Genomic DNA, 15,527 nt, shown 5'->3' on the forward strand with positions numbered 1-15,527 from the left:
TTTAAACAATAAAAACTGAGCATCCTGATCTGGGGAGACAAATAAATAAATGACGCAGTTGCCACCTGAGGCCTTAACTGCTACAGCAGGCCTCCTCAACCTCAGCCCTCCAGATGTTTTTGGCCTACAACTCCCATGCTCCCTAGCTAGCAGGACCAGTGGTCAGAGATGATGGGAAATGTGGTCTCAAAACATCTGGAGGGCCGAGGTTGAGGAAGCCTGTGCTATAATCTATTCTGATATAGGAGGGGAGAAAAGCTGAGTGATTACCTGACAGAACAACATTTTACTCTTTTGTACCAGTACCAGCCACATGGCAATGGTACACAAGAGATAGTGCATAGGTGCTGCATAGATGCAGAGCCTATAACCGGACTGGGGACCCTGTGGCCCTCCAAACGTTGTTGGACTCCCAGTTGCCATCATGGCCAAGGGGTCAGGGATGATGGGATGTCCAACAGCACACGCATAAGCAGGGCCTGCCCACAAACACAAATGGGATTAATCCATGTGACTCAGTGCTCATCAGCATTAGTTAAGACTGCAGTCTGGTTCACAGGAAAGTCAGGCTGAGCTAATGTGAGTTTTTTCTTTTCTTTTTACTATCCTGAGAGACATATGAAGTAATTAATGTCAGAGAGAATTGTTGCTGTTCCAGAAATGATTGCTTTGCTAATTTAATAGCTAATGCCAGCCACTATTCCAGTCCACTGGAATATTTTACTTACTTACTTACTTACACACACACACACACACACACACACACACACACACACACACACACACACTTTAATTAAGCTTCAATGCACATTTTAGACATGGGTGCTAAGAAGGCCTTAATGCAGGAATGGAAATGTTTGCTAGCATTTATAATCAGCAGCAATAAACAGTAACATCACTTTTATTGTACAGCCCAGTCAGAGCTTGTGGCGTGCTCTGTGCAAATGGTACAATATGTTTTGGAGATTTATTTACAGTGGTACCTTGGGTTACATACGCTTCAGGTTACATACGCTTCAAGTTACAGACTCTGCTAACCCAGAAATAGTACCTCGGGTTAAGAACTTTGCTTCAGAATGAGAACAAAAATCATGCTCCGGTGGTGCGGCGGTAGCAGGAGGCCCAATTAGCTAAAGTGGTGCTTCAGGTTAAGAACAGTTTCAGGTTAAGAATGGACCTCCAGAACGAATTAAGTACTTAACCCGAGGTACCAATGTATTTGGCTTCTATACAAGAACTAAGGACTTGCATTTGGTTCAGCATCCCGCTTCCCACAATAGTAACCAAATGCACCAGGGAGCCCGCAAGGAGGGTTTGATGACAATGGTGCTTCTCTGTTGTTTGTTCATCTCCTTCAACTTAGTCAGAGACAAACGGCCTATGAACCTGGAGGATGAATGCTATCTGTCAGCTAATTACCAAGTAGAACCTCCAGGTGCAGAGGTAGTGTACCTTTGAACAGAACAGAAAAGGCCTTTTGGCTTCAAAACCTGCTTCGTCTAATTGCCTTTTAAAGGTGTCTAATCTCTTATGTGACGCAGGTGGCACTGTGGGTTAAACCACAGAGCCTAGGGCTTGCCGATCAGAAGGTTGGCGGTTCGAATCCCAGTGACAGGATGAGCTCCTGTTGCTCGGTCCCTGCTCCTGCCAACCTAGCAGTTTGAAAGCACATCAAAGCGCAAGTAGATAAATAAGTACCGCTTTGGTGGGAAGGTAAATGGCGTTTCCGTGCGCTGCTCTGGTTCGCCAGAAGTGGCTTAGTCATGCTGGCCACATGACCCGAAAGCTGTACACCGGCTCCCTTGGCCAATAAAGCGAGATGAGCGCCGCAACCCCAGAGTCGTCCACGACTGGACCTAACGGTCAGGGGTCCCTTTACCTTTACTAATCTCCTATGTACAGTACAGTTGCACATTTAACTAATGTGATTTCAACCTTGAAGTTGAAACTGTGCAAATTAAATGCATGCAAGGAAATGCTATGGCCTGGACCTGGGGACTCCTCTGTGTGAAGCACATGCTCTACCACTTCAGGAAGTTCCCATGGCTTGGATTTGAGCAGCTGTTGATGAAGCCTGGGTGGCAGAGTGGCAACTGCTATATCATGGGTGGGGGAACCTGCCCCCTCAGGCACTGAAGGGCTACAGCTCCCATCAGGTCTAAACACTGGGTGTTTGGGCTGATGGGAGTTGGGAGCCCAGCAATTGGCGACCTGGGAGAGGGTTTCAACAGCAAAAGGCAAGGTGTTCTGATTGAAAGACACTTTAAGTGCTTTTCTGGCATAAAAGCAGAAATTAAAAGTGTGTGTGTGTGTGTGTGTGTGTGAAATCAGAATGGGAGGACTCTGAAACTCGCCACCCTTCTCTCAAAAACTAAAGCCACCACCAACACTTGGAATTTGCCTCACTTTTATTTCTTGTACGAGGAAAGTTTTTGTATGCTGCACCACAGCACACATAATTTCAGTGGCAGGTTTGTTTTTGGGTGTTTGTTTTGGCTCTGCTCCCTAGGACAGCAAAGTGCCTTGGATCAATCAGCCTATCAGTATGCAAATTACTGCACTATCCATCTCTTATTAATGCAATTTCCTCCCACCTCCCTCCTTAGTGCCAAACACAACATGCCATCTTTTTTAATAAGAAAAACCTGATTCTGGGCTTCTAACAAATGTGTGCCTAGCAATCCTTCTCCTCCTGTCACCTTCGGTCACCGTTCTGGGTGTATTTACAGTTGCACTGCATTTCCAAAGAGCACCCTGTCAGATTTCTGCAGTTCGCGCAGGAGAGGGAGGAGCCGAGTGCCCACTGACATCCCACTGCCAAGGGAGAAGTGTCTGTACTAAAATTAGGCCTTCTCTCCCGCATAGCAGCTCTTTCCTGCAGTGGTGCCACCAGCAAGTGCGAACGCAGGCAGGGCTATGTGATGTTTATCAGCTTCATACTGCATGAGATGGTGGGGAGGTGCAAAATGACACTGCAGAAGGGGAAAAGGTAGAGAATGGAGGGAAAGGGGGGGTGAAAAAGATACCACACCGGGGAAACCAAGAATGCGCAGAGAAAGAGATAGGAAAGCAAAAGGGCAAGGAGAAAGCCGAGCCAAAACATTTGCAATTGATGGAAAGCTCCTGCTGAATGCAGACTCCGGACACCAGCCAAATGGCCGTGGCTCTCATTCCACAATTTAATGTCCAAGTCTCCTAGTTTCTCCTTGAGTGGATGCAGGAGCTTGTGCTGTTAACCATAGCTGTCAACTTACAAATTTGAAAATAAGGGACTAGCAGCCTCGAAAATAAGGCATCAGCAGTCAAAATAAGGGATTTTCCGGGCACAGTTATGTTCAACTTCTGAGCCCCTCCGAGCCAAAGGCAGAAAGCCCAGCCAGCAGCCAAACGAAGCCTCATCAATAAGGGACAGCAGCGGGACATGGCACTGGGATAAGGGACTGTCCCGCCAAATAAGGGACGCTTGACAGCTATGCTGTTAACAGATGCATTACAGGCAGGAAGTCAACAGGTGTGGTTCTTACCAAGCAAGGGGAGGCAGTGAGGAGGAGCCACACCACCTTGCATGCCTGCATATTGCACAGCATCGCCCCTCCAAAAGGGAGAAAAAAATTGCCTCAGAAAGAGATGGCAAACCATGTTATGCAAACCAAGCAAGAGGTGTTCCGGCTCCGGACAGGATGATTCAGAGTTTTTGAATGAAAAAGTCTGACTCAACGACTGCAGCTGGCTTCCTTCATTTATTTGTAAATAACCAAAGAGCTTCTCTTAGTTGCTGGGACACGTTTCGGCATTTTACAGCAACTCCAGCAGAAAATGCCTGCGACTGTAACAAGCCCAACACTTGGACCCAACAGTCATGGCAGTGAGGTGGGTAGTAAAATGCAGCGGTCATCTCTGTTTGTGGGATGCATGTCCTAGGCCCCGGAAAAGGCTCTCGCTTCTGCATCACATTTCCAAAGACTGGGACCACACAAATTCAAAAGAGATGAGAGAACATGTGGAAAGCAGGAGTCAGGATAGCTCAGTTGGTTAGAGTGTGGTGCTGATAATGCCAAGGTTGCAGGTTCAATCCCCTTATGGGACAACCGCATATTCTTGCATTGCAGGGGGTTGGTCAAGATGACCTCAGCGTCCCTTCTAAGTCATCAGTTGTGTGATTCTACCTTTAAACTCGATCACAGGGCTAGTCACTTTTATCTCTAAAATGACACGTGCACTGGGTCACTGGACATGCCCAGGAATGGACTGCCTCCGTCAGGCATTGACACTAAGCAGCGAGAGGAGGAGCAAGGTGGGGAGGAGACAAAGCAAGGCTTTCTAGGCACTGCATTGTGTCCAATTTCCTGGTTGCTCATCATTTCATCCCCTCAATGGGCTGGCTTCTTATCATCAATGGTGTGGCTCTCCAGATGTTGCTGGACTTCAGTTACAGCTATCGCTGAACATAGGCCTTGCTGACTGGAGTTGATGAGACTTGGGGCCCCAAGTACCCTATCCTTGCCCTCCCCTCCCCCCAAGCATGTTTGTCTGTACAAAGGAACATTTGGTTTCCCAACTCTACCATAAACACAAAGGGGAGGGATCCTGGCCAGTGATGGCTCCCCATTGCTCTTATTTTATTTTAAGAATGCAAGAACTGTGTTGGTTAGATCAGCCTTGGAAGCTCACAGAGCATGGCAGATATAAACATTCTCCATTGTTTGTCCCTCTGCATATTGCAATCAAGAGGTATACAACTTTGGTTGACGTGAGCAAATTCTTCCAGTTCCACCTCATTATGCATTAGATTCCAACATGATTGTCTTCTGGCCAGAATGAATAATTTTGGAATGTTGATAATGTATTTTGCATACAAGGAGAGGAAAAAATATGACGACCCAGCTTCCTTAGAAGACAAGATTCTTATTCTTCTAAGCAACATTTTCAGGTAAAATGTGGGCCTTAAAAAAACACACGTCTTTATTTTTCTTTCTGCTCTGGTGCACTCCAGCAGAACCAAAAATAAAATAAAATAAAATAAAATACAACACACAGAGACACAGGCTGGGAAATATCAGCTTTTCAACATTGTGGTATACCACCAGCCAAACATTGGGGTGTGGCGATATACCGTGATGTTGAAAAAAGCTGCGTTGGCCTCAGCCTACGAGGCCCTGAGTGAAATTGCCATAGCTCTCACTGCGGGAGCTGAAGCGCTTTCACCCCAGCGCCTAGTGGGCTGGGACAATGTAGCTTGTTTGAGCGGCTCACAGAATCATCCCCGGTGCTCCCCCTGCTTGCGTGGGAGCCAGCGCCAGGTTGGGGGGTCCTTTAACTGCTTGGCTGAAGGGAGTGGCAACCTCACACTCCTTAGCCAAGCAGTTTAAAGATAAAGAGGGAGGAACAAGTTGTATTGGCACCTTAGCTTTTTTTCTCCCTCTGCACAGTATGAGGGCAGAGTGGGATGGCAGTTTCACTCAGCGATATGTCGCTGATGGAACTGCCACCGCTCCTGAGTCCCTCTGCTAGCAACACTCGCCGGAGGAAGTCGCTAGCAGAGGGACTCAGGAGCGGTGGCTGTTTCATCGGTGATATATCATCGTGTGAAACCACCATCCCACTCTGCCCTCATACCGCTTCTGGGCGATATATTGATGTATCACCCAGGTCTAACACACCCAGCTTCCCTACAGGACAGGCACCCTTGAATATTTGTTTTATGTTGCCTTTCTTAAAGTTCTGGAAATTATACACCCCCCATAAAAACACTGGCAGATTTCAACTGTGGCAGCCCAGAGGTTTAACAGCCACCCCACTTGTGGGAACCTAATTTTAGCGTAGTGTACTTCAGTGGGTGGCTTGTGAAAGATGTTGAACATGTGTCGGTCCAGGAGCAGCTCTTGATTAATGCCAATTGTCCAAATTATGGAGGAACCAACCACAAATCATGCCGGAGATGGAGTCCATGGCAGGGACACACTCCTAGGTTGCATCCGCTCTGCCTTTCAAGTTGGAAGACACGGGCTTGTGTGGCACAGTGAGATGCAGTGAACTCCCTAGACCCCACTGGGGAGCATTGCCAGGATTTTTGCCTCATAAATCCTGGCTTTCCCTTGCCTGAACCTCCTTGCTGTCCGCGGACGGCAGTTAGGAGGGACCACCACTGACTCATCACGTAGCCGGAAACCCTAGTGCAACTTCTACTGTTCTACTCTCCAACAGTTAAACTTGTACGCTACCTCTTGCACGACCACTTGCACTAAACCAGCCCTCAGAATGTCTCATGCTGATGTTATGCTGGATCTCACTTGTGGATTCAGACATAGTGCCCTGCTCCTGCCAGCAAACACCTTAAAGGTAAAGGGACCCCTGACCCTTAGGTCCAGTCGTGGCCGACTCTGGGGTTGCAGCGCTCATCTCGCTTTACTGGCCGAGGGAGCCGGCGTACAGTTTCCGGGTCATGTGGCCAGCATGACTAAGCCACTTCTGGCGAACCAGAGCAGCGCACGGAAACACCGTTTAACACCTTAAGCACCCGTAATTAATAGCTGCCATTGACATACCGATTTCTGGTTCAGGCAGGCAAGTACAACACTTGATCACACAATAGCTTGTTCACTTGCTGCCGAACATTCAAACTGCCTCCATTAAGTCACATTGTGTGTTTCTTCAGGTGACCTCTGAGTCTCTGTATGAGAGAGTAATTTCTGCCTTTTCACTCCCTCTACACCATTCAGAAATGTGCAAGAGCCTTTTATATTCCCTGCTATTCATCTTTTTTCCTGAAGTAAAAAGCCACTACCTTATAAGCCTTTAATTCACAAGAAAGGTGATTCAAGCCGGGGAGCTGAAAATCTAAGCCACATTCTTCTTCTTCTTTGAGCTCTGGACTAACCTTTCTTTCTTTATTATTTCTTTATTATTTTTCCAAGTTAAAGTAAAAAATACCCTCAAGGAGCCTTACAATAAAATAAAATATTAATGTACATGAAATAAAATATCAATGGATGTAATCAATAATGAACACCAAGGCCCAGTGTATTAAAAACAGTACCGAGGTGCAGCAAAAATAAAATAAAATATTGATAAATATGAAATATCAACAAAATCCAGCAAATACACAATGGTCCAAAAAGATTAAAATATAGTACCCAATTACAGCCAAAAACCATCAGCAGATGGGCTATCAGGATTTCACATAACATTCCCAATGTGAGGACTGCAAGAATGGACACCCTCATAATGTATTTATTTATAAAAAAATATTTGTATACCACCAGCAATAAAAATAAAAGCAGTTACACACACACACACAGACACAGACACACACACACACACACACAAACACACACACACAAAGATACGTGTGCATACAATAAAAACATAAAAAATTATATTAGAGATCATCCTCTATTAAAGGAAAATATTTGCTTAATTGCCTGCACAAGTATAATGGTAGTTTTGTTGCTTTATTTTGAATTCTTTTTCTTAACACTGAATTTGACTTTTTTGAGCTGAGCTAAAACTGATGTTAGGGTTGAATTCTGAACCCATCAAAACTACATGCAGAAAAGGTTTGAGGGACATTTGTATATCCTTTTACTAAAAACTACCCACTTGACATGGACATTCAAACACATGCATCTCTGGGTTTCATTTTCACGCTTAAGTTTCCCTCAGCCCTTTCAATTGCATATACAGTGGTACCTCAGGTTACAGACGCTTCAGGTTACAGACTCCGCTAACCCAGAAATAGTACCTCTGGTTAAGAACTTTGCTTCAGGATGAGAACAGAAATCACGCAGCGGCAGCGGCAGCGGCGGCAGTGGGAGGCCCCATTAGCTAAAGTGGTACGTCAGGTTAAGAACAGTTTCAGGTTAAGAATGGGGTAAGACCTGAGGTACCACTGTACTACGATGCACTTTGCACCTTAGTTCAACAGAATTTACCTTCAGGCTACCAGCCCACAACTATAGGCATATGTGGACAGGTAGGCTGCTAAAAGTTTGTTGACCAATGTGCACAAGTGAATTTCCTCAGTTACATATTGATTTGTAAACTCAGCATTTTTGGCCAGCGGTGGCTTAATATGGGGTGGAGGACAGTGAGAGGGGATGCCCATGGGCCAGAAAGATCACTTGCAGCCAGGACATACTCCTATCAATCAATTATAAATCCCTACTAACCTCTTTGGCCAGACTTTGATAGGCAATCATGTCAAAAGCAGCTCTCTTCAAAATGGGGCGTAGAGGTGCCACATATGTGAAGTATTATGATGGCAACCTCTATCAGGGAGCCCTTAACAGCAGCGTCCCTTAACAGCAGCAGTGTGGGCTGGTAACCTGAGGGTAAATTCTGTTGTACCTGCTTAGGGGGCAAGCCTAAGCAGAAAGGTTTTATAGGCATCCTGGGCAGCCACAAGTCAACTGCTCTGCCTGATTGCCAAGAAGCTTCCTTATTTAGTCTCCCTGTTGTTTTCTTGCTTGGTGAGAGCTGCAGGCTGGCACAGAGATTGTAGCGCTTCTTAACATCCTGGGGTGTGCTGCAGGTTTGCTCAATTTGCCCAAGACTACAATTCCTCAAGGACCACCTCTCCCCATATGAACTGCCCTGAACCCTGTGGTCATCATCCGAGACCCTTCTTTGTGTGCCTCCTCTACAAGAGGTCTGGAGGATGGCAACCCAAGACCGGGCATTTTCTGTGATGGCTCTCTGTTTCTGGAATGGTCTCCCCAGGGAAGCTTTCCTGGTGCCTTTATTACATATTTTTAGGCACCAGGTGAAAACATTCCTCTTCTCCCAGGCCTTTGGCTAATTAAACAACCTACGGCCTTTTAAATGTGTTTGTGAGATGAGCATTGATTTATTGCCACTCTGTTATGTATTTTGTGTTTTCACTTTGTGTTTTCATGATGCAAACTGCTGTGTGATCTTTGGATGAAAGGCAGTATATAAATTTAATAAATAATAATAAAACAAGTAATAGTAGTAGTAGTAGTAATAATAATAATAATAATAATAATAATAATAATAATAATAATTTCCAGGCCAAATTCTGTGAAGTTTGGCATGGGAGGTTCTTTTCCTCCTATACTAAGGAGTGCCAATTTCTAGGAAAGTGCTTAAGGGAAAATTACCACCAACACTCTACAGAAGAAACTGTTTAAATGTTGCGCTAATTTTAAACATAGTAAAAATAAATAGCTCCTTTGGTCATGCGCAAGGATGCCTGTTGGGGAACAGGACATTTACCTCAGGCCTACAGATTTTTAATGTGTCAAGTGTACGTCTGAGCCAACAATAGTGATGAAAGCTGTGAACAATTGTTGCTCTTTTCTCCCCACCAACGTCCCCAGCACATGTCTGATTCACAAATGGCTAATTGTATAATTAACTTATTATCCATATGAGCAGTGACTAAAAAAGAGTCACAGTTGTCGAACGCTATGTTAGCACAACATGAACTAGCACACTCCCACTCTTCATTACTGCCTTTCTTCCAGAACAAACACTCAAAGGCAAGCAAAATTATTTTAATTGCAAAATAGGGTGAAAGAACAACCTTTTCAAAAGGACACGTTATAGAGCTGAACTTCTACTCTCACTTTTTCACTTAAAAAAATGAAAAACTAAAATAAAAATTCCCTTTCAGTCTTCAGGTAGCCAATCAGGTACTTCTGAGAAGTATGCCATGCTCATTGTTGTTTGCCCCCAGAAATAGAGGTATGTTGTCTCAGATCTTGGATTTGCTATCATAGATGACAAATTTGTTAGCAGTTCATTGGCCCATCCTCCATGAATTTGTCTAATCTCTTTTTAAAGCCTGCTAAGCACTGTATTGGTTGGATATCCGATGTTGCCTCTGGTGATCTGGTGGCAAAAGGCGTTGCAATGACACTTTTTTGTGTGGACAAGGCAACCTTTTCAGAACTGTTGAGGCAGTTTACTCTGTAGCGTTGCTACAAAACAAACAAGATGAATTTTAACAGGGAGAAATGTAAAGTATTGCACTTGGGCAAAAAAAAAAAAAAAAAAAGAGAGGCACAAATACAAGATGAGTGACACCTGGCTTGAGAGCAGTACATGTGAAAAGGATCTAGGAGTCTTGGTTGACCACAAACTTGACATGAGCCAACAGTGTGACGTGGCAGCTAAAAAAGCCAATGCAATTCTGGGCTGCATCAATAGGAGTATAGCATCTAGATCAAGGGAAGTAATAGTGCCACTGTATTCTGCTCTGGTCAGACCTCACCTGGAGTACTGTGTCCAGTTCTGGGCACCACAGTTCAAGAAGGACACTGACAAACTGGAACGTGTCCAGAGGAGGGCAACCAAAATGGTCAAAGGCCTGGAAATGATGCCTTATGAGGAACGGCTAAGGGAGCTGGGCATGTTTAGCCTGGAGAAGAGGAGGTTAAGGGGTGATATGATAGCCATGTTCAAATATATAAAAGGATATCACATAGAGGAGGGAGAAAGGGTGTTTTCTGCTGCTCCAGAGAAGCGGACACAGAGCAATGGATCCAAACTACGAGAAAGAAGATTCCACCTAAACATTAGGAAGAACTTCCTGACAGTAGGAGCTGTTCGACAGTGGAATTTGCTGCCAAGGAGTGTGGTGGAGTCTCCTTCTTTGGAGGTCTTTAAGCAAAGGCTTGACAACCATATGTCAGGAGTGCTCTGATGGTGTTTCCTGCTTGGCAGGGGGTTGGACTCGATGGCCCTTGTGGTCTCTTCCAACTCTATGATTCTATGATTCTATGATTCTATTTCATCAGGGGCTGTGCCAGTTTTTATGGAACTGAAAGATGGATTGAGCCATCAACCCAATGGCCCCTAGGCACTTGCTTCCCAGGCTTCCTCTGGCTTACAGAGGGAATTGTGGGCAATAAAAGAGCAGCAACAGCTGGGACATGAGAGGTTTGTGGCCAAATCTTAATGCCACAAAACAACCATCTAAACCTTGGTGGTGGGACCAATGAAGATACCTTTTCTCATCAGAAGAAATTCAGTGTAGTACTATGGATAACATTCTGTCAACACTTAGCATTTTAGCTTACCAGACCGAACCAGACTGAACAATCCCCATTCCCTTGCATTTCTCAACAACTTTGAATAATTTCTATGCAGTACGAACGGTGCAGAAAAGCAGATCTTATTCTGACATCTCCCAAGTTTGAATGTATTACATTAGAGCACTTTAAAAACAAATTAATTCACTATCAATGACATAGTTAAAAACTGCATTTTCTCTAATGCCTCATTAAAATGATGAAATATCCTACCATGGATGCTTACAGAATCTTGTCAGAGTCTGCAAAATGCAATTTCTTAGCTATCGTAAATTTGCTCGGTTTTCCAGAAAGGTCCCTTTGCAAACTGCAACAGCAAATTGATTTGTCAAATACATTTCACAAGGTTCTTTGTCAGGGGCTTTCTCCCAGCATCTTATGAAACCCACCAAAGCGATTGATGGTTTTCACCACTTGATATGCTTCACAAATATTAGACCTTTTGTGCAGAGTCTTGCTATCCAAACATGGATCTGGTGAAAGGTTCCCCATTTGAATACTTGTGAAGCTATTTTGGTTCCCGTGAGTTTTGAAGCTGAACATATGGGATACATAGAAGGAGAGCCATTAGTTCCCATAGGGCAGGGAATAAACAGCTTCAGGGATGAAATCAGAAAGGTGGGGGCTAATGGTCACCCCCTGCAGATTATTCACCACCACCCCTTCTGTTTCAGCAACATTTATGCTGGCTGCCCAAGGAAGAGAAAAGCCCTCCTGGCTAGTCAGAAAACTGGGACCCTCCTGAGTAGCAGACCAAACCCTAAAAAAAGCAAAAAACCACCCAACACTCCCCAATGGGTTTCTATTTTCAAGGTGATACTTGAGGGTCCCCAATTCTTTTTTGAGTCTGATGCTTGGCTATTGCCAGCTGTGACCAGAAAAGAAAAGTTCAGATTCTCACGACGTTAAATTTTGTTCTTGTGCAGTATCATGGAAGCAGTCAGCCTAGGAAATAGCAAGGAGGCAGAACCATTAATGGGCAGCACGTTAACTGGTGTTGGAGAGCCTCAGAATATCAGGTGCCAAGTGCAACTAAGAGGGGAAGGGCCATAATTTGTACGTCTTGCTTGCTAATGCCTGGAGGCATCTGAATGACCACTGCTGAAAACAAAAGGCTGATATATCTTGGTCTAATCAACCAAGGCAAAGCAATCAAGTTCTTTTGCTCTCAGACTTATCCGGTTGTCTGCCCGAGGATCTGTGCCACTTGCCATAGAGGATACAGTGGTTGTAACAAGAGGCTGCAGGGCTTGCCAGCCATCTCCTTTTAGCACATCAAGAGAATGTAGTCATCCACACTAAACAGGTCCCCAACCAAGCAGGAATCAGAGCCCTCCAGACAAAAGGAAACAAGTGAACCCCGTTCTGAAACCCTGAGGCTATGAGATAGGCCAAGCTGATGAAGGAAAACTACAAGCTGCTTGATTAAAGTTTGCTTTTGGAGAAAATAGCATCAACAAGGCTACCCACACTCCAAATACAGAAAGCCTGCAGAGACAACATTGGGGGAAAGCCCAGGCACAGGGGAAAGCAATGAAGGACTAATTGCAACAATAATTTATAATGTGGGAAAGTCCTTACTCAAGTGGTGTTCTTGCTTTAAAACTGGTACATGTGAAGATTATGGACCCATAGGAGATATTTGGAAATTTCCAAGCATTCATAATTTCAGACAAATATGAAATGGTTAAGATCATCTCGTTTCAAGCTTTCCATCTCAAAGCGGATTTGCGATTTATACGGCAGCCATATTTACCACACCAGTGTTTTGCAGGGGAATACAGTGGAGGATGAAGGGGAAACACAGTGACCTGTGTCGGGAAACTGCAGCGAACCATGATTTCTGACATGCACCCACCTCAACTCAGTATATTTGGAAACGAGTGTTTCCCCTTCCCCTTCTGCAGGTCGCCCACACAAAACACAGATTATCTGTGGCTAAGAAGTGTTGCACAAAGTAGGATTCAAGCCTCAGAAACGTGCTTTGGGGTCGGCCCCAAATCCAGCACCAGGAGGAAGTGAACTCTTAAGGCTAGGAGTGGGGAGTCTTCTTCCTTTGAAGAGCCTCTGAACCACAAGTCAGGGGTCCAACTAACAGTTAGCTGAACCAGAGCCAGAAGTGTGTGTGTTGTAAGGGGGGAGGGGAATGTGCAGCATTTATTGCAGGACTGCATTGCTCTTTCTGTGTCATAGCATCTCTTCTCCACCTCTTGTGTACAACACACTACTATAAGCAGAAGAGATTCCCAGAGGGGTGGATCGGAGAGGAAAAGTGGGAATCCTTCAGCATCCAGTGATGCCAAATGCCACCTTAAATTAGACCATGGGCTAAATGTGGTCCTTTGTCCACAGATTCCCCATCCTAGCTCTAATGCAGCGAACAACTCAATCTTATGGAAGCAGTGGCGTAGTGTGGGTTGTCAGCACCCGGGGCAAGGCAAGTAATTTGCGCCCCCTAACCCGTGGATTTGCGCCCCCTAACTCTAACCCCCAGATGTTGCGCCCGGTGCGGCCGGGCCCCCCTGCACCCCCCACTCTAGGCCACTGTATGGAAGCTTTTCTGCTCTCTAGAAAGCCTTGCTCTCTCCGAGCCAAACCGTTTACCTTTCGCCATTTTATGAAATGCCAAAGAACAAACATTGTTCGCACATTTGAGTGCAAGATTATACCCTTAAAAAGTCAAAAAAATAAGCACAAGCTGCCAGCTCTACTAAGATCAAAGGGGCCACCAAAAGATTAATGTTTTATGCTCCTGTTCACAGGCTTCTCTCTCTTCTGCCATAGCTAGAGCTAAATTTCAAGTTAAATTGTCTAATCAATTCTAAAGCAGTTGTGATCATCACAACTGCAGCTGAAGCAAAATCTCAGCAAACAAAGTGTTTTCCACGTACTTTATTATTCTCTTTATTGTTTCATTACCATCAATACACAGTGCATAGGGAAGAGAAGGCAATACATTTCTGTCAGATATTCAAAGCTTTGTCAGAGGTAACAATACCGGGAAGAAAATAGAATTGAACTAAAAGAGCAAAACATGCCTGAAAGGTCATTTGTGCTTTCTTAATTTTCTTCAGCCTTGTTTTGTTTTTTAGGGTGGGCAAATATAGCAAATATAGCAAGCACCTCCAAAAGTGACTTGGGGAGCCTTATACCATGTACAATATATTCAATATGAATCAGCCACAAGAGACAGCCATTTTAGGTTGAATTAGCAGAAGTGTCATGTTTAAGTCTCAAGAAGAAAAAACTTATTTACACACTATGCAGAATCACAGGCTGAAATGTTAGAATTGGTCACTGCATCACTTTAAACTGCAAGTGGGGAATCTTATAAACACACACCTCCCTACATATAGTAAATTAGTACATCAGGTTTAGCTTACTCCACACACACAGGGAGCATTGAGCACTGGAGTGAAATGCACACGAGAGAACATCCACACTATAAATATAAACCGTTTTAAAACTAGTTTAAATGCCAGGACTTCCTCAAAAGAATTTGCAGAACTACCATTCTGTAATGGTGTTGAGATCTGCCTGTCAAACTACGAATCATTGGCTGGCATAGGATGAGTTTCAAACTGGTTTAAAGCTGTAATGTGTAGACATATTAAGAGATGCAAAGTCCTACGATTCTGAACAAAGATGGAGGACAATGTCATAGGACTTCTGTTCCACCAACCCAATTTTGAAAGTCTCATGATGAGGGCATGTCCTGTGGAGAGCGCCAACAAGCAATGTGACATTCTGAATCATGAGTGTGACCTTCACATTCCTGTACCTATGTGGATATGCATGTGACCATACGTCAGCCTATATCAGAAAGGGGTGCTATTAAATCAGTTACTCTGCCTAAGGGGTGGAAATTATTTTTCCAGTCAACATGGCCATTGAATTTCAGCTCCTTGAAAAACAGCAGGACATCTGCTACCGATGCCACGCTGTTTTCACAGAGTGCCTGTGCAGAATTGTGACTGCCAAAATGGGTTTTCCAAGCACGCCCTTATTTCTCAAGGTACAAGTACCTGCAAGAAAATACCTATAAGAAAATACCTATAAGAGGACATTGCAGTTTGGGAGCAAGCAAGGAAGGAAAACAGCGTAATATCGGTCAAGATGGATATAAGAGCTCTAACAGTGTTAATATTTAAAGTCCTACGGATTGCACCCCAAAACATATTAAATTTTTCAGAAACAATACCATTGCAGCTATAGGCATTCACTGATCAATCTAGGATTTGCTCAAACAAATGAAATGTAAGTATGCTGATGTATATTGCATATCAACAGCAAGATTCTTTTCTAGATTATTTTAACGGGAAGCAGTTACCAGTTCTCCACGTTGAATGGGAATACACTTCCATGGTTTTACTGTGTCTAGAGAACTTAGAAAAGATGGGAGGGATAAATCTCACCCTTAGAACAAAAAAAGGAATCCCAGTACCCCAAGTGGCAAATGGTTAGTGGGTGGTA

General features: G+C 44.3%; 1 protein-coding gene and 1 long non-coding RNA gene across 3 annotated transcripts in view; both read right to left on the reverse strand.

Moving 5' to 3' along the window:
• The window catches only part of LOC309371320, a 223,000-nt gene that overhangs the window by 179,197 nt on the left and 28,276 nt on the right, over positions 1 to 15,527 (reverse strand). The window lies entirely within an intron of this gene.
• PHYHIPL (phytanoyl-CoA 2-hydroxylase interacting protein like) overlaps positions 1 to 15,527 on the reverse strand; it is a 79,643-nt gene that overhangs the window by 15,468 nt on the left and 48,648 nt on the right. The gene's annotated exons all lie outside the window — the stretch shown is intronic.

The sequence above is a fragment of the Podarcis melisellensis genome (genome assembly GCF_964234715.1).
Source record: "Podarcis melisellensis genome assembly, chromosome: 5".
Classification (NCBI taxonomy): Eukaryota; Metazoa; Chordata; class Lepidosauria; order Squamata; family Lacertidae; genus Podarcis; species Podarcis melisellensis.